The sequence below is a fragment of the Xyrauchen texanus genome, chromosome 11, assembly GCF_025860055.1.
Source record: "Xyrauchen texanus isolate HMW12.3.18 chromosome 11, RBS_HiC_50CHRs, whole genome shotgun sequence".
NCBI lineage: Eukaryota > Metazoa > Chordata > Actinopteri > Cypriniformes > Catostomidae > Xyrauchen > Xyrauchen texanus.
This window is the reverse complement of record NC_068286.1, coordinates 8,664,030-8,687,027: the sequence shown is the minus strand read 5'-3', so window position 1 is coordinate 8,687,027 and position 22,998 is coordinate 8,664,030. Positions and strand designations below refer to the sequence as shown.

Sequence of the window (22,998 nt, the reverse complement as noted above, 5' to 3'; positions counted from 1 at the left end):
AAACCACGCACGCTGAACTCCCCAAATCACCCCCATCGCCAGGTGGGTCATCCTCAATCCCGTGGGAAGAAGGAGCAATGTGGGGGGCAGCTGGAGTGGCGATTCCTTTGAGAAAGGAAAGCCGCGACCGTAACAATGCCATGGTCAGGTTTGCTCTTTTAGAGGACAACTGTCGCAACAACCAGGGGCGTGAACTGTGAACAGAGGAGGGAGAAAGCTGCTGGCTATGCGCCTTAGATCCAACAGGAAAGCTCTCTTAGGGGTGAGTGGAACAGAGTGAGGTTTCAGCTTGCTGAACACACACAACCTCTCGTCTCCGAAGAAAGAATCTGTTTGAACAGATGCACGATCCCTGCCTTTTATACCCCTATGTCAGGGGCGGAACATTCAAATTCTGTTCGCCGATTTGGCATTGGCCTTTTTCAGAGGTATCCGAGGCTCCCGAAAGACAGAAGGGGAACCAGATGTAGCTTTGCTAGAGCCACACTTTATATAACAATTTATATGAATTCTCATGAGATTATGTTGGTTTTACTGAACAATTACCTCTTATATGTCAAAATATCAAGGAAAAATCGATTTTGACATATAAGAGGTAACTGTTGACTCGTTTAATAGGAAATCAGCTTTTGTCTAGCAAAGAAGAAAATAAACATTGATGTTTGGAACGAGAGAACGGAAATGTATTACAGGATATTAATCAGTCATTTGTATTGCATAAATAAATATGGAATGAGTAGCAAAATTTGTTCTTTGACATTTCCCTTCTTAAAAAAAAACATTTGAATTGGAGACTAGCTAAAATGTGATGCCTGTGTGAAATTTTGTTTGTTGATTAGTTGGTGTAACAGTCAAACCTTTTCATACGATCCAAATCATAATATATACTACGATTTTCACAGGTTGTCATGAGGCTGCGTTGACTTGTAAACCTATGAATACTAATGAGATCACCTGAGTTTCTTGACATATAAGCTATAGCAATTTAAGACATGCTTTTAATTGTCATCTTTAGCTTGCTTTAAAAAGTAATTTATGTCATGATATTTCTCCTTAGTTATTTCATTTTTATTATGTTTCTTAATAGCTGAATGGTTAAACCAAGATATATTTTGTGGCACAGGACAAATGATATGCTGTCTGATGGCAAATTTTTACTTCGACAGAGAGAACAGACTCTTGCCTGGGCCTGTGAACTAGATGAAATTGGCTTTCTTGCACAAGTTTTTCTACTTTAATTTACAAAGTTGCTGATGCACTTCTTTGTGAAAGCAAGTTCTCTTTTCCAGCATGGGGCCACACTAAATCACTTTTGTACTGGAGTCAAACTATGAATTCATAGATGTGCACACACGCACACACGCACACACACACAGGGCAGAGAGAGAACGAGTGTGCGTAAAACATATGCACCTGAAGTTTTAAGCAGCATGTCCTGCTCTCTCTGAAACTGAGATCTAATTAGTAAGGCTGAGGTCTTTCACTGTCAGCTTTCTCACTTTATACAGGAGTGAATTAAAGACTCAACTTGGGAGGTTTAATCAGATTTAAAATAAACCTACACCTCTGGACACCTTATTTTCACTCCACCCCTATAAATCTAATATCCACAGAGTCGACATCACTAGATATTAGGGCTGGACGATATGACCTAAAATGAAAATCTCGATTAATTGAACATTTTACCTCGATTACGATTAATGAATGATTATTTTGTTTTAGTTTAGTTTTTTGCCCTCATAGTTTACTGACAAGGTTTGTACTGTAAATATGCTCAAATATTAAAGGTGGGATATTTTTTTTCTAATGAAAAGTGTGTAATGGGAGCCAGCTGGTAGATAGCTGTGCACCGTGTGAACCTCACTCTCCTTTAGCCTCCTTGTTAGAGCACCTGCCTCCCACGCCGGAGACCTTGGTTCGAGTCCCGTACGGAAAAAGAGCATCACATTGGTGCCGTGACCCGGATGGGAGTGAGGTTTAGGGGGGTGAGTGTAACGGGAGCCAGCTGGTAGATAGCTGTGCAGTGTGTGAACCTCACTCTCCTGACCTCAAGAGGTGCACTAGCGACTGATGCTAGAGGCTGTAGCCTTTAGCCTCCTTGTTAGAGCACCTGCCTCCCACGCCGGAGACCAACGTTCGAGTCTCGTACAAAGCGGGTAGAACAAGAGCGTCACAAGTGCATTTCTTATCTTTGAGATTTTCAAATAATTGAAGGAAACAAACTATTTATGGTGATTTATTGAATATTTCAAACAATTAAAATCAAAGCACACATTGCTTGAAATGAAAACGTCTTATGAAAAAAAGGTCACATTTCAGTTTTAATGTAAAAAGCAAGTATCCTAAAAAAGTAGAAAATGCCTTGATGCCTTGATTTTTTATCATCAGCGAGGACCTGTGTGATGGCTTCCTTTTACTCAAGGACCCTTGCAGTCATCATTTGCATTGATCCCAATCTGGTGACACATGCCGTTTTCATCTTGTGTTGTGGCAGGTTCAGCTCTTGTTGCACCTTCACTAATGCCTTCTTTTTACTATAGGAAAAAGCACTGACTATGTTTTTGAACGCCCTCATTGCCCGTGCCACACGTTGATCTTTCATTCCATTTTCTGAAATAAACGCACACAAAAAAATGCATTGTTATATTATTGACCATTTCACTTATACCTGAATCTTTTACAAAATGTAGCAAAATTAATAAGAGAAATGCCTCTTAAACTACTTAAATATTATCAGATTAATAACACTTCTAGAGTATTTTTTTATTTCTACTTTAATGATGACTCGATGTAGCGTTTTGTTACATTGTAATGTGAAGTTTACATTGTAACATTGTAATATTAAGCACATTGTAACATTAAGAAAGGTGTTATATGAACAGTTTTTTTATTGTTGTCACATATAGTTAGTGTGCTGAAGTAAAATATTATTCATATAACACCTTTTTAAACACATGTAACAAAATGCTTAACAAGAACATCAGCACAGATAAGAAAATAATAAAAAACACAAGTCATATAAAAACATATAGACATTATAATTTATGACACATACAACCAAACACAGAACAAATTCACCACCCATATATGCCCAATTAGATTATTGAATATTATAGCATTGTGTCTGTTAAGCTGACGTGCACTTACCGATTGCCGATTACCGATACAGCCGGTGTCCAAAACACTCTTGCCGTGTCCATCCATTCAGCTGTGCAGCTTTGACAACATTAGCGCCGTTTCCTGTCGTAATGGCGACGATGTTCTCTTCCGTGAGTACCCACGCAGAAAGCATATCTCTCAGGCCCTGTGCAATCATCTCTGATGTGTGATCGACTGGAAAATATGCCGTCTCAAGGCATCTGTTGCGCAGCTTCCATTCATCGTCAATGTAGTGCAAAGTAAGGCTCAAGTGTGGGTCCATCGTCCTACTTGACCAGAGACCTTTTTGCGACATGTTTTGTAGATGTTGGGCAGCGCAGTTTGGGAAAAATACGGTCGCGATGGCACAGTGTATCTTCTGTCGAGAGTTTTAACGAGATGTTTAAACACACTGCGCTCCACTGTAGCTATGGGAGCCATATCCTTTGCGATGTAGTAACAAATAGCGTCAGTTATTTCTTTCCATCTTCTTGAATTCTTTTCATATTGTGTAGCATTTGTAAATGCTTTTGTTATCGACACCTGCTTTGTGGAGTCACTTGTTACCATATTCGGTAACGTGATTGTGCTCCAAGTGTTGAAACAGATTGGTGGTATTACCTTTGGTCGTTGAAACGTTTTTTCTGCAGTGTTTACATTTGACTTCATTTTGTTCGGTGTCTTCTTTACTGAAGCCAAAATGTGTCCAAACGACGGACACTGCGTTTTTCTTTGGTATGAGCTGCTCCTTTGAATTTGCCTCCGTGTTGCTTCAATGCCGCTGACTGGGCGGGGTGGAGTCAAGTGACTACACATGCGGTAGTATGTTTTTAAGGGGAAAGTAGTAACAGGATTAAAAAAACTAAATAACCGACATGGGAAAATGAAGTCGGTTAGAGCTTCTGAATTTCGGTTTCAATTACTTTTCGATTAATCGTCCAGCCATACTAGATATTTCACTAGGTTTGCTACCATCGAACAGACAGAAGCCATTCATCATGTAATTAAGCTTTTTCTTTTCATATGCACATAAAAATGGGTTTCAAAGTTTATTGGTGTTTAATTGCGCTGCAGTGATTCTGCATAATATCACATACATTTCGAATATCGATTGCATTGAATTTGGAAAGAGATCTGCTCTATTAATTGATATAGAACAGATGTGTACAAGTTTGCAAGCAGATAATTCATTTTTCATAACTTTTTCAGTCCTCTGAGTACAGTATACAGTTAAGAAAGAAAGAAAGAAAGATGATGGGAATTGGCTGGAGGTGAGAACATCCACTTTCCTTCCTACTCTCGTTTTCTCCAAATGACTTATTGACAGTGGATTACAATAATAGGCCTCTCCATTTGAACTAAACAGCTTCCTCAGCAGTAGCAGATGCCTAGGGGTGAGGGGAGAGCATGCAGAAATCTCATTAGGTACAATATCATAGCTTTTTCTACAGGGCACTTTCACAGAGCCAGTGAGCACCGGCACTAGGAGTTTTAAAGGACAGCAGTCAGATATACAGAGGAGAGGAGACTCAGTCTCAGACGCTTCAATGTAAAAGATGCAGCACTGCAAATTTAAGACTTGTGAGGAAAAAGAGAAGTAAAAACTGCACAAACCAGCTATATTTAACAGTCCCAGTTGGACAGCAACAATTGCATACCAGGCACACATAAACAGAAGCTTCCCCACAGATAAAAATAGATATATTCAAACCAACATACTTTTATTGAACACTGGAGGATTAAGAGGGGAAATAATTCCTGATGCTCCTGCGATTCACTTGCAGAATATTCAAAACAAATCTTTATTAAAGTGCAACTGAGTTACCAGGTCTACAGAAAACTCCACTTGAGAATGTTCAACATGATATTGCTGTGTTAGGGATATCAAACCCATTTGTAAAGAGAAATATATTTATACTGTGTGTGTGTGTATATATATATATATATATATATATATATATATATATATATATATATATATATATATTAGCAAACTATTGTTTTTTATGCAATTTGTTTAGGGCATTTGTCCATAACAAGGGAAATGTTTGCAACATTTTTTTATAAACAGATTGTTTCACTTTGAATTGACTATATCACAATTCCAGGGGGTCAGAAGTTTACATACACTAAAGCTGCGTACACACTGCCAGCGACTTTGTCGCTGAAGGTCGCCAGATGCTGGCGGTGAAGTCGCTAGTGGGCGTTCCCACTATTGGTTGCCTTGTAACGTTTAAAAATGACATTCACGGATGTCATTCCATTGCTGTTGACAGCGAATCTCTTTTCTTGCCGCTAAAAACAAACATTTTGGAGGGAAAAGACTAAATATAAATGGAATCAGTACATAAAATGCTTTATATCAAAGATGAATGAGAAACAAGGCGTGCTGTTTGCCATAGCGGCTCTTTATCTGCGGCGAAAATGCAAATACTGATCTGTCTGGGTCCATAAAATCCCCGCGATCTCAGATACACCTTTCCACGCAGTATTTTTCTTAAAAATGTCCTTGTATGTGGGAAGAGACATATCATAGAGCACTGGAAAATTTCTAACAGCAAGAATTAGCCTTTCATCCATCTTTCCGTTACTGCAGGAGCTAAGAGAGAGAGAGAGAAGGATCACGTGAGCTCTCCCGTATTCTATCCTATTGGCTGTCGCTGCCGTAAGTCGCTCTTCATTTGAATAAAGTTGAACGGGCCAACGGTCGCGACAGTTCGTGTTGCCAGAAGTCGCTGTGCTCTCATTGAAAATTAATGGGATGGAGTCGCTGTCGCGCACGATGTCGCTGGCAGTGTGTACGCACCTTAAGTTAACTGTGCCTTTAAGCAGCTTGGAAAATTCCAGAAAATGATGTCAAGCCTTTAGACAATTAGACTATTGGCTTCTGATAGGAGCCGTACTGAACTGGAGGTGTACCTGTGGATGTATTTTAAGGCCTACCTTCAAACTCTGTGCCTCTTTGCTTGACATCATGGGAAAATCAAATGAAGTCAACCAAGTTTATCAATCCAAGTTTCAAATTGTGTACCTCCACAAGTCTGGTTCATCCTTGGGAGCGATTTACAAATGCCTGAAGGTACCACATTAATCTGTATCTATAAGGATTTAGTCTAAAACTAATATCTGTAACTGATGAGTTTGTAGTTAAAGGGCCTGCGTCCAACTGGCACAGGACCAAAATAACATTGAAATAACAAATGCAGTCTAGAAGAGAGAATTACTAAAAATAATAAGATACAAAACAAGGTTTTTTCATAACTGGAGTCTGATGAAATTAAGAAAAGAATAAACGATGAGATTAATAAAACATGGAACTCAAATAATCAAAGTAATATTTAATGTGCACAATAAGCAGAACATGCAGGAGACCTTCAGCCACCCCATTGGATGCTGCCATTGGACCAATAGGTGGCCTCCCCGTTACAAAGTTGTGACTTTCTTTCGAAGCGTGAAAGTCAGATCACACTTTACGCAGGACATGAGGTTTGGACTTCCTCTCTGCCTTCATCTGCTGTGTTAAGTCCATTCTTTTTGCATTTTAGAAGTATTGAGGGAAAGCATGAACACACCCCATATAGACACATATCGTAGAACGGGTCGGATTACCCACTGTTAGATCGGAGACCATAAAAATCTGGCTGGGCTAAAGTTATTAGAAAAAAACACGTTTATCAGGGATGTGGTAGCGGCAGGATACGAGAAACGAAATCTCTTGCTCTGAAAATGAATGATCTCTCGCCCAAGAGACGAGGGATCAAGTTTAAACTGAATGTTCATTCTGGTATTCAAGGGAGGATTGCATTTGAACTTAAATTCCAAAATGTATGTACACCAATGTACATGTATTGTTTATTTACTTTGCTGCAACGAACTCGCATCATTTCAAAAGAATGAGCAACAGTAAACAACTAAAAATTAGCTGAGATATAATGAGATATAAACATTGCAATTTGAAATAACTGTAATCATGTTTCTCTTGAAATTATTAATCAGTTTCAAGCTAAATATGTTACTATGTCGATATGTTTGTCTCTGATATGGCACACTGCGCTATTTACCATATTGCTGCAGTTAAACCATACGGAGTATAAAATTCCAAGTGACTACCAGTAATTTTTTTACTCAATAGTTTTACTCAATTAGCATTAACCTTCAGTAACTTTACAAAGACTAAAGTACTTCATTAGGTCTTTAAAATGCTCTTTGCACCTTGCATCACCTCTTTCTCCACCCAGCCCCCTGAAACCTTTTCTTATTCAAATAGATTTACATAACATTACACCTAGTGAAATCCTAACTCAAGAAAATGAGAAAATTGCACTCAATTTCATAGTGTAATCATACAAACTCTGCAGCTTGAGCAGAAATTTGACCCATGTTAAATCTGATACAGGGCCAAATCAAAGGCATGTATTCTCAAAAGAGCAGAGAGATGACAAATATCTCCTTCCAGAAAATACAATTAGTTTAATTGATACTATTTTGATTTCATATAATTGTATTATTATCACATTATAATATGCATTATATTATAATGGCCAAGCATGGCCATAGACGGGGAAAGCGGATATTATATATGTATACTTGTAATTACACTGCCAAACCAACAACCTTACAGGCCCTAGAATTTTTTTTTTTTTATTGCGATTGAATTTCATTCGCTCGTCAGTGCCATAAAAGACTGTGGCATGTGATAACGAACCAAATGATCTCTAGCTGAGAAGCACCGATTTCAATTAAATCTGATCAGGGGAACCATTCTACTGTGTAGACAATGAACAATTTGTGTGTAAAATGCAAAACATCAAGCAGAAATTTCACAGCCCTTACAGACCACAGAGATCATAAATCATAGAACATCAAACATGTGAATAGCACTCTTAAAAATGATAAGCAGACAACACATCTCCAAAAGAGGTGAACTAATTCTTTGAACAACAGAGCTGTGTTGAGAGTGATTAAAAAATTAAATAAATAATAAAGTTACCCAGCAGAACTGGGGCCTATATTGCTCAAAACAGCTGACTGTGCAGACTCAACTGGAAAAACAGCTTAATGTGCTACAAACTTCAAACTGGACTAACATATCAGCAGTAATTCAGATTTCACCAAAGATGCTCAGTCTAATTTGTAATGTAATGGCACATGTTTTTGTAAATCAAAATGCATCTTGCCCCTGATGAGACAGTATGAGACTACAGTATGAGAATAAAGTTGTCTGTAACAGTTTGGCTTTGACCATCAGAGGAAAGTAAAGATATTATCACATGTCTAAATGCAAATGTATTTAAGATTCAACATTAACTGTTTTCTCTCTCTATGGTTGTTCCCATTTCATGTTGCAATCTCGTGAGGGATAGATGGCAAAAGGTTTCTGTTTCCCCTGCATCAAGCCAGAACAACGGATTGTGCATGCTGGAGATGGGTGCGAAAGCAATCTAATGGGGCTATTTACACTTCACAGCACTACAAAAACAAAAATACCCACATGGCCTCCTGGGTTAGCACCGGAACCAAATTGTGCAACACCAATTGCTCTAGAACAGGTTCCACCCATCTTCCAGATATGAACATACAAAGCACACACTTTTACCACTACACATTGAAATAAAGAATATAATAAATGATAAGATTAATAAAACATGGAACTCAAATCAAATAATAAAAGTATTAGTTAATGTGCACGATGAGCCAGAACATGCAGAAGACCTTCAGCCATGCTATTGGATGCCATCCTTGGACAAGTAGGTGGCCTCCCCCTTATATACACTTGGCCACTTCATGCATTTTCACTTTTCAGATAGCTGTCTGATCACTCAAACCACTTCAGGTGGTTTGATACGCATTCCATTCATAACCTGGTCAGGTGTAAATGCACCTGGCTGTTCAAGACGCATATGTAAACTACTCCGCCAAAACAGCACTACGTCAGCATAGAAAAACACAAAATATAATAGATACTACTGAGGATTTGCATAAGCTCGCATCGTGCAATAAATAACAAAAAATTAAGCCACGGATGCACGTTGTAGGAATCACAGGACTTTTTTTCTTCATTTATTTGATGCAGATCACTGAAGAAACTGAAAATAAACACTGACAATGAGCGCAGCTGACACACATGATGCATCTTACCTACGAAATGCCCAGAGGGGATGAAACTGGAACTCAAACATGCCCTTACATTCAAAAACAATTCTCACTTCAGCCACTGGGAGCGATGCTGCAACTTTGGTAAGCAAAGACCGAATTTAACATGAAATGTCAACCTGCACTTTCAGTATGATAATTAGAAAATCTCGAAAACAAATTTAAACTAACAATCTATCTTACTTTAAATTCAGCATGACATTGTATGTTGGTTCTGTTGATATTTCAGCATATTTGTACTAGAGACATGACTACTTTAAACCATGTGGTTTGTTATGGAGAGGTGTGCTATTACTTTTCTAAGCGATCAGACTTAAACATTTTTCCTGATAGGCATTAAAACGAGAATAAAAATCATTATGTTTAAGTAGGGAACAGAGCCATATCTAGCAGTCAGAATATAGGGATAAAATTGGTGGGAAAACATAACATAGACTTACGGGACCAGGGCTGTATCTAGGGACCAGAATATCAAAGATAATTGGGGGTGGAATGTTTTGACTTCTAGAACAACCACATAATAAATGGTGCAAAGGCCTGCCAACCACCCACAAGACCCTAGCATTGTTGTGGCAAACTTTCCACATGCAAGCACCACTCAGAACGTCAGCACACCCCCATTGTGTCCTTGAGCAAGACACTTAACTCCAGGTTGCTCCGGGGGGATTGTCCCTGTAATAAGTGCACTGTAAGTTGCTTTGGATAAAAGCATCTGCCAAATGCATAAATGTAAATGTACATTTTTATTTTAGAGCGAAAATTCAACCTCGAAATGTGCTCACCATTATTTATATGAAAAGAACACCTTCCCTGATGCATATATTAGCGTTAGCGTTAGATGGCCCCGGCCAAATGTTATACTCTGTGGAGAGAAAACATAGAGAAAAAAGGACACGGCTGGCTCGGCCTGCTCCCATGCTAGTTACGTCGCTCCCCACCCCCACAGTGATGTGGGGAACTACATGATGTCTTTTGGGGAATTGGGGGAGATTACGTGCAGTCTTACGCATGCAGCAGCTTGCTTGCACCTGCATCGGCAGTTAATGTAACACGGTTCAGCTGTTGTGGTGTTTTTCTATAGGGACCCCTAGTGTCACTACTACCAGTGCAAAGGGCTGAATGGAAAGGAGGAGGCAAGAACCGGCTTGATAATATAAATAATATTTTAATTATAAACTTAACCAAAAAACAAACACACACACAGGTGTCAGACAGCTGCCCGTAAATCTCTCTCTCTGTCGCACTGCAGTCTCCAGTCAGCCTTTATCCCTCTCGGAGGCTTGATTAGCCTGATTAGGGACCAGGTGTGTGGAATCACAACCCGGACCCGCCCTCCGCCCTGCCACACTTACAGTATGTTTTTATAGTACTATGACCTCTTATATATCAAAAGTTCAAGGAAAATGTGATTCTACACAATACATTTTCAGCTGCCTTTGAAACAGAACAACTTTTTTACAGTTTTTCTATTTATTTTTGTTTCAGACTGATATGAAATGGTGTCTTTTAAAAGTTTTTTGATGTCTTTGTAAAAGCAAATTTGCCAATTACACAGTTGCTCACCATGATTGGCTTTAAAAACATTGTTTCATAACTTGAGTCTATCAAAGTCTCTCAATGCAATGCATTAACAATGGAAGGCATTCAAAATTAAGTGTGGTTCTAGCACAAATACATACAATTTTAATGTATGGACTGATTCTAAAACAAAAATCAAAAAGCTTACTTTTTGGAATCCTAGTTCAGAAACGAATTGTGTGGAGCAGTGCACGTTATTCATTATGCGTGATGGATGTCCTGGGTATAATAAACACGGTAGCAGATTTACTGTACATAGAATGAAGACTTCACCCGCAAGTTGTGAACCAGGCATGAGAGAGATAAGGACAGTCTGTCTTATCTGTTTGCATCGCCCAAAAGTGCTGTGTTGACTTTCATTTGAGCCACTGTCAAAAGTGAAACCTTGAGAGAGAGAGAGACCCAGCGTGTGCGTGAAAGAGACTGAAAAGGACCTGGCTGTTCAGAATGCTGCAGCCAGGTATACTAGAAGAGACTCAATGACAGCCAGAGAAAATAATAGTTTTGAGATTTTCAAATTCAGCAAATTAAACTTCATCATTCCATATATTTTATATTTGTATATATAGTTCCAAATAATGCATTGGCAATGTGCACTTAAATTTCTCTTGATAATAAAGTTTGATATGAATTGAATCTGCCCATTTGATCCTATTATTAAAACAAGTCCTCTTGAAATGGCAGAAGATTTTGCCCAAATTGTAATAATAACATGTCCGCTGATGTTATGGCATATATTTGTATCAAAGATTAATACCTGTAAAAAATTTGTATAATTAATTAAATCTAAAAAATAAATAAAAATAAATAAAATAAAAAAACTGTTACATGTTTAAATAGTTCGAGACAAAGAATAAATTAAATATATTTCTGATTATTCATATGTTTTTTTGTAATGTATCATGTACCATTATGTAATCTTGGTTAATCCTAATTTATTACAGAAATCTATATGATTAATTTGTAAAAAAAAAAAAAATTGTGATTCACAAAACTAATTTATAATAAAACAGATTAAATACGTGGATCTATTACAGTAAGATAAACATTTAAAATGCAATTCACATAAAATGATTACTTTTAAGTATTTCAAAATGCACCTCTATTATGATAACATGTTTTAAGTTTGAGTTCGAAGTAAAAAAAGAAATATCTGAGGCTTGATCTCTTAAAATTTCAGAGTGGTGTAAGCGTCCAGAAACAGTAAAAAAAGAAAAAAAGAAAAGAAATCTAATATGAGAGAGGACCCCTTTAGACCCTCATAATGTATTAACTTTTGGTGAAAAGGTATAGTTTTTTCATGTCAAAGTAACAATAAAAATAATATAAAAAATAAAATAAAATAAAAAAAAAATAAAAAAAATGGCAAAAATGCATTTTCTGGATTATTTTTTTTTATTATTATTATTATTTTTATTATTATTATTATTTTTCACCAAAAAGGCATAGTTGTTGTAACAACAACAATAAATAATAATAATAATAATACATTAAATAAATAGATTTTATAGATAAACTTGTTTTTTAAACTACCCCTTTTTTCCCCCTAATTTGTATCACCTCAAATAAACTTATTTGTCAATGACCCACAACATTTTAATTACGTTTGGATAGACAATGTAACGGACAATTTTAATGTTTGGACAGTTTTTGAAAAATAAATAAATAAATCACGATTTAATTTTATTTAGCTAAATAAAACAAAAGATTAATTAAATGTGTTTAACACATCACTTATTTTAAACACAGACAAAGCTTCATTGGCAGTGTGACACTAAACATCTACCCACAAATCATATAATCATATTTCATGTTTCACACTCTTTTTCACTTATATCATGAACGCTAATGAAGTTACTTTTATTATTTCCACCTGGATTTAATTCATAGAAACATTTTCCATTAAAAACATTTAATTTTCATTATCATTTACTGAAAAAAGAAAGTATCGAACTTGGTGACCTTTACTGTAAATTCCAATTCCCTTAAGTTTTGTACGTCTCTGTAACTGTACATTCATAAAATGGTTTAAATTTTAGATGCTGTCAATATACTGATATAGAAAGTTTCAGTGTCTATCTAAATACACAATAAATGTATGTTGTGTACATTTTACACACAAATAACTATGAATACAAATTAGATCACTCTGTATCATTTCACAACTTCTAACGGTGTGTATTTTTATGACAAGCAAACATCCACATAAAATTCCTTCCATAACAATAACGTGCTTTGCTGTACTCCAAACTTGTGAATATTTGATCTAAAAGACAATCCTTAACCTACATATGCTACATTTTCCCTATATACCCTGAAATGACGCTTGCAACCTTCACAACACTTGTTCAAAGTGTCTGGCTTACCCACAATCCGTCACCATCCCTTCCCACAAATTCCTTCTGAGGTTATGTAAGATGTCGTTTTTTAAACATCATCTGCGCATCTCAGAATTCCTGTCCGACATCCATTGTCATCCAAATCCACGCTGCTGTTCTAACCTGATTCAGTCAAACCTTGACAGTTAAGAGAGAGGTAGACACCAAGGAGCTGACATGCTATGCAAATATGTTTTTATAGTTTCATATCCGTGTCTGTCTGTGAAATATCAAGGGGGAAAGCAGCAATGGCAGGTGTGCATGCTGAAGTGAAATGCCTTTCCTCAGCATTAAACTCTCGTCTCCATGGACACCTGGTTGGGCGAGTTCATTACTGTTTAAAATACACGCACAATCGTCTGATGTTTGAAGCACCACTGCACTTTATTAATAGAAAACGGAAATTAAAGATACAGTGAGTAAACTCACATAGCTGTAGTCCCTACTATGTGCAGAAGCAAGAAATAAAACATACAGCTGTTTGCTCCTCTAGTACAATAATGGAGGTGATATAAATATATGGCATTCGTATTGCCACCAGTCCCTTATAATTCAGGATTGTCCTGTATTAAAAGATTAAATGCTGCATGATTCAATGCTATATTTTTGTACACATCGGGTCTGTTCCAAAACCTAGTGAGCATCCTCCGGAGGCAGCATTTTAAGACAACGTAGGCACGCTCCCGACTCAAAGGCTGTTCCAAAAGGTATGCATCTTAATTATGCTGCCTCTTAAGATCTCTCGCTTTGGCCACATTCTAAGGTAGCATCGTATGAATCCTTCCCCAGGAAGCCGATCCCAGAATGCACCTTGATGAGCTCGGTGGGAAAATAAATCCAAGATGGCTGATGAAGCGAGAGTAATTTTAGTTTATAAATGCTTTTTCGTATGTACAGCTTTCGAAAGCTAACATGCGTTTATGAATCCGGCAACACTTTACAATAAAGTTATATTTGTCAACATTAATTAATGCATTATGTATCATGAACGAACAATGAACAATATATATATTTTTTACAGCGTTAATTAATCTTTGTTCATTTTAGTTAAAATAAATACAATTGTTCATTGTTAGTTAATGATTAGTTAATGCACTATGAACTAATTGTTAGTTAACAATTAGTTATTGCACTATGAACTAATACAACTTTTGACTAGTGGTCGAACGATGTGGGTTTTTTTAATGGCCAACGCTGATATCCTGAGATCAGGGTGGCCGATAGGCTGATACAATGCCTATAAATCACACAATTTAATACAGTAAATAAGAAACATAAAATTGCTAAAAAAAAGAAATTTATAATAATAATAATATATAAATTCTTAATTAGACTACAGTATATTTACTCAATTTCACACAAAACTAAAAAATAATATTGTATTTTAAATGGTAGATGGCAGTTTCTTCAGATTTCTGTTTAGTCATCCAATTTTTGTCATTTATTTGCACATGAAGAAATTGTTAATATATTAGGAAGAAGGAAATAACAGTACACACAGTAGTCCAGCAACCATGGATGGCATGTTCACATTAGCAATCACATTTGCTCAAAAAAATACCTAATCAAACCAATTGTACATACAATGCATAGTGAATAAGACATTTACATACAGCACACGTGAAGCACTTTTACCTTGGGCTGCATCCGAAAATGTAGTTATCTGACTTAATACCTTGCTGCCTAATCAGTTAATGTCTTAACTGACAACTGTTTTGAATGAATGGAACACTAAAGGAAACTAGTCTCCTGTATGAAATGCACCTTATTTTCATTCTACCTCTGTATACAGCCTCCGGAGGCATACTTTTTCTGGTTTCGGACGCAGCCTTGATGTTGCATACACGAGCTTGTGCGGGTGCAGCGCGATCCTTAATCTCCTGACAGTTTAAATGGCCTAGATCGCCTACTTGGATTAACACACTGTGAACGTCATGATTTGTGAATAAGAGGAACTTTTTATGCTGACCCTGTAGTTTTGATTCTGGCTGATAGAATACGCGTTTTAGAGGAAGATGTTCTCGACATGAAGAATTTTCATGAGATTCGTGAAGGACAACTGTTTATACAAGCTATATGCATATTTGCAAATGGTATATAATAATAGTTTTATTGTTATTTGCCTTTTAAAATTAGAAAAGAAAGTTAATGATGACAGGGAACTGAGGTGAATGAGTGCTCCACAGTTTGCTGGTTCTGCTGAAGTTGTGTGAGGTTGGTTTATTACATCTGTTTAAAGGAGATATGTGCAAATCTACAGAGGGTATTTGATATTAGTTTTAGTGATATTTGCCTTTTTATCTTTAGACAAGACAGTTATAAGTTACGGGGAACTGATGAGGAGAGAGAGGGAGAATGAAACAGGCGAACACTTTAACATTATGAGGTCAAACGCATCTGATATACGGACCATTTGAATGACACTGTGTTGCACACCGCTCTATTGTTGTACTAACACGATGGCACATAACAAGACTGGTCGTTTTCATGTCTCAGTTGCTTCACATGTAAGCAGGCGATTCTCAGCGCCCTCAAGATACAATGTGAAACACTGTTGCCGTTACAGCAGGGCACGCACTAGGATGCAATCATTAGTGGGGCACTTTTGAGGGTGGGGGATCAAGGAAAATCTAGGGGGACAATGTTACGGTTTAATTTGAATGTGTTTAACATATTTCCTGATGTGTGTTTGTGCTGTCACCATGGTTCCCAAACTTAGTTTCTTTACGCTCTAAAGGAGTAACATTTTAGATGCTTTCAATATGTTGATGTTATTTCAGTGTTTATAGAGATTTACAGAAATGTATTTTTGCTATGGCCACACTTTACGCATGAATATCCACAAATACTAATTACATAATTTTGGATAAAAATATGTTCTACAAAAAGATGAGATTTGTATGTATAGTAATTGACCCTTCATGCCGAGTCTACTGATGCAGTAAAATGGTAAATTCAAGTTACACATGAGAGTTGTTTGAAGGTGGTACAATGTCGCACTGTTTGCATCTTTGTTAAAGGAATAGTTCACCCAAAAATGAAAATTCTCTCATCATTAACTCACTTCATCCCATCCCAGATGTGTATGGCTTTTTTCTTCTGTAGAACACAAATGAAGACTTTTAGAAGAATATAAAATAAAATTAAATTATAAATTCCTGTGAATGGTAGCCAGAACTCAGAAGGTCTGAATATCACTTAAAGGCATTATAAAAGTAATCCATACAAATCCATTGGATTGCAAAGGAGACTACTGTCAAGAGACATGTATATAGCGAAAAATTAGCAACATTTTTGTCTGTTCTCACCCAAAAACAGATTGGATCTCTTCAGAAGACATTGATTAAAACACTCGTATAGATTGCTTTTATGTTTGATGCCTTTATGTGCTTTTTGGAGCAATAAAGTTCTGCCCACTGTTCACTTGTATTGTATGGACCTACAGAGCTGAAACATTCTTCTAAAAATATTTTTTGTGTGTGTTCAGCCGAAGAAAGTCATGGGTGGAAACTGATGAGAGAAATTTAATATCTGGGTGAACTATCCCTTTAAGTGTGAAGACAATGAGAATTGTGAAAGTAAGAAATGAATATATTTATAATTTAATATGCATTATATGCAAATAACAGTTTTAATTATTATTTTGATATCATAAAATAGCAGTGTCTGAGTAATAGAGAGAAAGATAAGTATTTATAAAGTCATAATCAGCCATTAAAGTCATGATTTGAGAGAAAGTGAATAAAACACACAGTTGTTGTAGCTCCTCTAGTGTTCATTTCACCTGGAAACTGCAGGGAATTATACCTAGAGACAAGTATAACAAGTTTTGCAAAAATGTATAGTGAGTCAAGTTTTCACTTTGAGACCAGGTTGCAGCGGTTAATCGCACCACCTTCCTGAAAATGAAAATACCTTGTGAATATATAATCTGATTTGTTAAACGTACTAAAACAACAACAACAACAACAACAACGATGCAGCAAATTAATAGTGTCATCAGCCTGTTTTAAAATTGATGGAACAATCTTATCAATCTATCAAAGATTACAGAATTAGCAGATCATGTAACCCCATGTAAGCCTTTTTTTCCACCACAGGCCTTCTGTTTAGCAGACATAATTCAATTATGCCTCATTTGTCAAATTAACATTCCAGTTTCTCCTATCAAAGGCAGAAATCTTACAATGCATGTAGAAAAGGAAAGACTACTCTCTCGAGGTTCTAATAGTGTTGCTAGGCTTCCGAATGCACACTGAACAAAGTGAATAGATGTGCTTGCAAAGCCAGTTCTACCCAAATGTCCTTGACCTTAGAGACAGCCGGCAGAAATACATATATTATGTTGAAGAGACTGGACTCTTGTTACCTTTGAGCCACTCTTTCAGCAATACTCTTTCTATTTCTCTCTCGCTTTCCTTTTTTAGAGTATGATTGTTCATGTCCTGATTTACAACAATCAAGTGCAGTCTTGGCTGGGAAAGCTCTATGAGTCCAGTGATGGTGTACTTTAGCACCAGCCGGGCTGGCGAGTAGAAATGGGTCGTGTTGATTGCGTCGTATGGTTCATGGACAGGTCTGATGTAATCGAGGGTGAACGGCGTATTTTACACGTGAGAAATCTCATTATAAAAGGTCTTTAAAAGTGACCTGACACTCAAATGCATTTACTTCACCTATAAAACACTGTGATGGTGAGAAGATAAGGCAAAGACTGACCCGAGAGGAAGAGCAATAACTGGTGCTCACAAATAATCATCCTAAATCAATCCTAAAAACATATTTCAAGACTGAAAATGACATTTTGTCATCATTTACTTGCTGTCATACTACTTCAAACCTGTATGACTGTATTTATCTTTCTGTGATGCATATGTACTTTAAATTCTCAAAATTTGAAGCACCATAAAACTTTTAGGCACTATAACAGTAATACAGCATGGTGTGTCAATGAGTTTTGTTTACATATACAATGAGGCATAGTAACAACTTCAACTCCAAATACTGATAAGCAATACTCATTTTAATAAATTACACTTTTAAGTTCAGTCAGAGAGACTTAAATGGAAATTTAAGTAATTCAAAGGAACAATAATCTATCCAAGTGTAACCTTTAATAAAACATTGTCATGTAATATAGAAGTACACAATTAACACAAAATTATACTCGAAACAGAGTTATAACCCCCAGTTACTTTTAAATAACTACTAATAACATTCCCAACAGTCCCCAACCCCTGCACAGACTCATTAATTATTAATTATCTCATTAATTATTCAAACACAACAGCCAATAGCTAGTCCAAAAACATAATGAACAATATCATAAAAGTAGTCCACACAACTCATGCGCTATTTTCCAAGTCTACTGAAGCCGCACAATAGCTTTACATGACAAATATTTAAAAATGTAAGCCATTTTTCATGTGTCTCCAGCACTGAGCCCTTTAGATGACTGGGTGGGATTTTTTATTTTTATATTTTTCTGAAATAGTTTTGCATACCCTCGCAATAGTTTGCATTCCCTCAAAATAAATGTACCATGCTTTTACTAGATTAACCATATTTTACCATGACAGTCATAGTGAAACCATTGTAATAGTACTGGAAAACGGGGGGGGGAATGGTTTTAATATAGTGATATTAGTAACCATAGGTTTTGGCTGATACTATGGTTTTAATCTAGTAATATTGTAGTAAGTATGAAAAGTAGGGAAGGAAACCATAGTTTTAATATAGTATACCGTATCCATATCGTAATAATGGTTTTACTCCAGATTAATTATGGTTAATATTGTTAACCTATGGTATTTGTAGAAAAACCATAATAACCACAAGAATTAGATTTTTGATTTTTTTTATTATTGCCATAGTTTTCATTTTCCATTGTTTTTCAATTAATATCGTTACTGTAATAAAACTACGGTAAACTTAATGGGATCGAACAGAAAACGTATTGCGAGGGAATGCAAAACTTATGCCAAGGGCGGGTAAAACTATTTAATAAAAATACATTTAAAACTGTCTCGACCCGTGGACACAGTCCTCAACTATGCGCATGTTCTGCACATGCGCCGGCCATTGACTGTACTAAAAGAGTATCACGAAACAGCTGTAGTGGGCATGCGTTGAACGTGTTCATAATCGCTCATGGTCAGAAGAGTATACTCAGAAAGGCAACGCGGTCGGCCTGGCGCGATCTGATCTGGAACTCAGAAAAACGAAGTACTGTATAAATGGGCCTTAAAGGGCTCTGTACTCCAGTTTCCATTGACGTTCGTTTCATGGAATAGAGTGGCCTGGATATTCTTCAAAAATTCAACTTAATGTTTCACAGAAGAGAGAAAGTAATAGTAGTTTGTGGGTGAGAAATTTTCATTGGGTGAGAACTAATCCTTTAAAACAATGCCAAAGTAAATAATGTATGCACATATTTAAGGAATCACTCTGCTGTTTCATTTTGTTAGGTTCTTGCCTTCACCAACCGCAGTGTTCAGCATTCAGAATATTTTGTCATTCAAATGTTTACCACACATTTCCCTATGCTCTTTGTTCATCAGATTGCATCTGGGCTTGTATAACTGCCTTCCATGTGCTCCAGTACCATCTGCTTGCAGAAAAGTGGTTCCTGGACTGGCACACCTTAGTGGGATGCAGGTGCCTGCCAACCCTAGTTTAGATTTCTTGTCAACGTGCCAGGCATGGTCCAAGGAGCACAAGCCAGACTGGTGTGAGTTTAGGAGTGAGGAAATCAGCAAGGGAGGTGGAAGTATTGCCCATTTGCCTCAAACAGAGGTGAAGTGAAGGGCAAAGATGACCTTTTTCAAATTATGCTTTGCAGCACTGCTTACTATACATCAAAGTTGGATAATTAAAGAAATGGTTCACCCCCCCAAAAAAAATAATTAATAAAAAAATGATGTCATTATTCACTCACTCTCATGTGTTTCCAATTGCCTATGCTGTCAATGACATCATCATAATTGTGAGATTTCAGAGCGTCAGTGGAGATGAGCATTATCAGTGAATAATGAATTACAGTAATAGTTCACACTAAATTATAGTTTTCTAATAATTTACTCACCCTTAAATAAATAAATAAATAAATAAATAATCATATTGAGAACACGTGAAGATTTTTCAAAATGTCTCTTTTTGTATTTTCACTGAAAAATAACTGCACAGTATCACCATGGTATTTTGTATTAAAATCATAGTAACCACAAATTTAAACATGGCTGCTGTATTAACAGCAAATTACTGTAGTAACATCATGGTTAATTGCATTAAAACTATAGCTTCCATCGAAAAACATGGTTATGACAATATTACTATAGTAAAAACTATAGTAAATTTACCCGGATTAAAGCTTTCTCTAAACACCTCAACCGTCACAGTGACCAAATCACTGCATGGAAATCAACCTTTTATATTCATTTTTATGTATTATTATAAATAGCATTAAAGGAAATATTAACAGTGGAGACTTGAAAAATGATGGGGAAAAGTGGGGCATTGAACCAAGGACATCCGTTTGATAAAAGCACATCCTCACCGTCTTTATACAATACACCATTGCGGTAACACTTAATGGTACAGTTTGTCTTTAGTTCCTCTGTTTTCATCAGACTATTGGAGTGCAAATAGCCATGCCGAGTGCAAATAGTCACTCCATTAAGTTAACTGAATAAATTGACACAAATGAAGATTTTTAGATAAATATTTAAACTTTGTAGGTCCACACAATGCAAGTGAATTAGTAACATTTTTAAGCTTCTACAGACTCCAGTGGGTTAATCTATGTCTTCAGAAGCGATATGATAGGTGTTGGTGCGAAACAGATCTACATTTAAGTCCTTTTTTTACTATCAATCTCCACTTTCACTTTCTTCTACTTTTGTTTTTGGCTATTTAAAAAAAAAAATGTGTGCTTATCGCCACTTACTGGGCAGGTAGAAGAATTTAGAGTAAAAAAGGACTTAAGTATTGATCTGTTTCTCACCTTCGTTTCAGTTCTCATTACTGCAAGGAATACTTATATTAAAATCTGCAGGAAATCATTGAAAACAAATCTCATTATAAATTTAAAAAAATATATATTTGCCACATTAAAATAATGTGAATTAAGGCTAAATGTGCTTAATTGTGTAGAATCTGTCCACTATATGTAGCTCAAATAAGCTCATTTTAAAGGGCACCTATTATGGAATTTTGAAAATTACTTTTCATGTAGTGTGTAACATAGATTTAAGTGAACAAAAACATCCTGCAAAGTTTTATATATGAAAGTTCACCGTAAAAAAAGTTATTGTCTCTCAAAAGTAGGAGTCGACTCTGAGTCAATTTAATGAATCGTTTTTCCAATGAGTCATTTTCCTTTTCGTTGTGACGTCAAGACGAAAAATTATGAAATTGGCCGCCCACTCATTGCGCGCAGACACCAGGGAAAACTTGAAAACATCATGTCGACAACAAGACGCTGTGTTCTGAAGTGCATATCAAAAGCGACCTTTTTTCACTGCCCAGGGACGAGCATGTGAAGAATCAGTGGCTAGAGTTTATATTTACAACTATACCACACAAGTATAGCCCGAACCTTGTGCTGTGTTCAGCGTTATTTTAATGACGATTGCTTTACAAACATGAATGCTTTCAAGTGTGGATTCAGCGAGCGGTTGATACTGAAGGAAGGTTCAGTCCAAGTTTATTTGGATCAGCTTCCTCCTCCGAATCACAACCTGTAAGTATTATTAATAATTGTTGCTTTTGTGTGTTTTTTAGCATGCTTAATAAGTATTTGTGTGTGTTGTGTACGTTACGCTCAGCGCAGCTTCTAGGTCTCCAATGTCAATTTTTTGGAAATATGTGAAATGTTTGTCGATGTTATTGGAGTTGTCATAAAGAATAGATCAATAACTTGTAGTAATGCAGTGCTTTACCAATATGTTTATGCGTTGGGCTAACGCAAACAATAACTGATTGGGTGTTTACCACCGAACTTTGGGCTATGATCGCTAACATAAATCAACTCAAATTCCTTCTCTGATTTTGATTTTTTTACTACAAAGCGGTGATGGCCGTTCTGTTTCCGACAATCTCTGCACAGAATATACCAATCACAACTGACTGGGTCATCTGACCAATCACCGCAGATTAGCGTCACGCAAAGGAGGGGTTTGGAAAAATGAGTCGTTGAACGAATCATTTGGGAGTCGGTGAGCAAATCAGGTAAACATAAATGCATATTATAAGACAACAAAAGTGTTTTTGTCATTGCATGCATGTAAAACTGTTGTTGGGGACTCCCAAAACAATATTAGGAACATTTTAAATGCCATAATAGGTGCCCTTTAACATTTAAAAATAAGTTAAGATGGCATTCCAGGGACCAGTTTATGGCAGGGGCCCTCTCTAACTGCCGGTGTGGAAGATCCTTGGTGAATGAACATAAACAAATGCTCAGCAACATCAGATAAGATGCTAAGACAACTACCAGACACTACACCCACCAAACTCATTCCTAAGGTTTAGGCAATAACTTCCCAGACCTCGCGGATGCAGCAGCAGTGGAGGGCCACAGAGATCTATTCATACCTAGGTTTGGAGGCCTTAAATTAATATAAACTTCAACACATCCACTCCAATCTTCATGCAAAGCACAGTTTATGTTAATGTTTATTGACCGTTAACACAACAGTTCCCCGTCTGTCGCTCACGTCGACGTTGTGTCGAAGAAGCGACACTAGGGGTC

At 36.6% G+C, this 22,998-nt stretch overlaps 1 protein-coding gene across 1 annotated transcript in view; it reads right to left on the bottom strand.

Moving 5' to 3' along the window:
- The window catches only part of LOC127651439 (VPS10 domain-containing receptor SorCS1-like), a 225,766-nt gene that overhangs the window by 184,633 nt on the left and 18,135 nt on the right, over window positions 1-22,998 (bottom strand). The gene's annotated exons all lie outside the window — the stretch shown is intronic.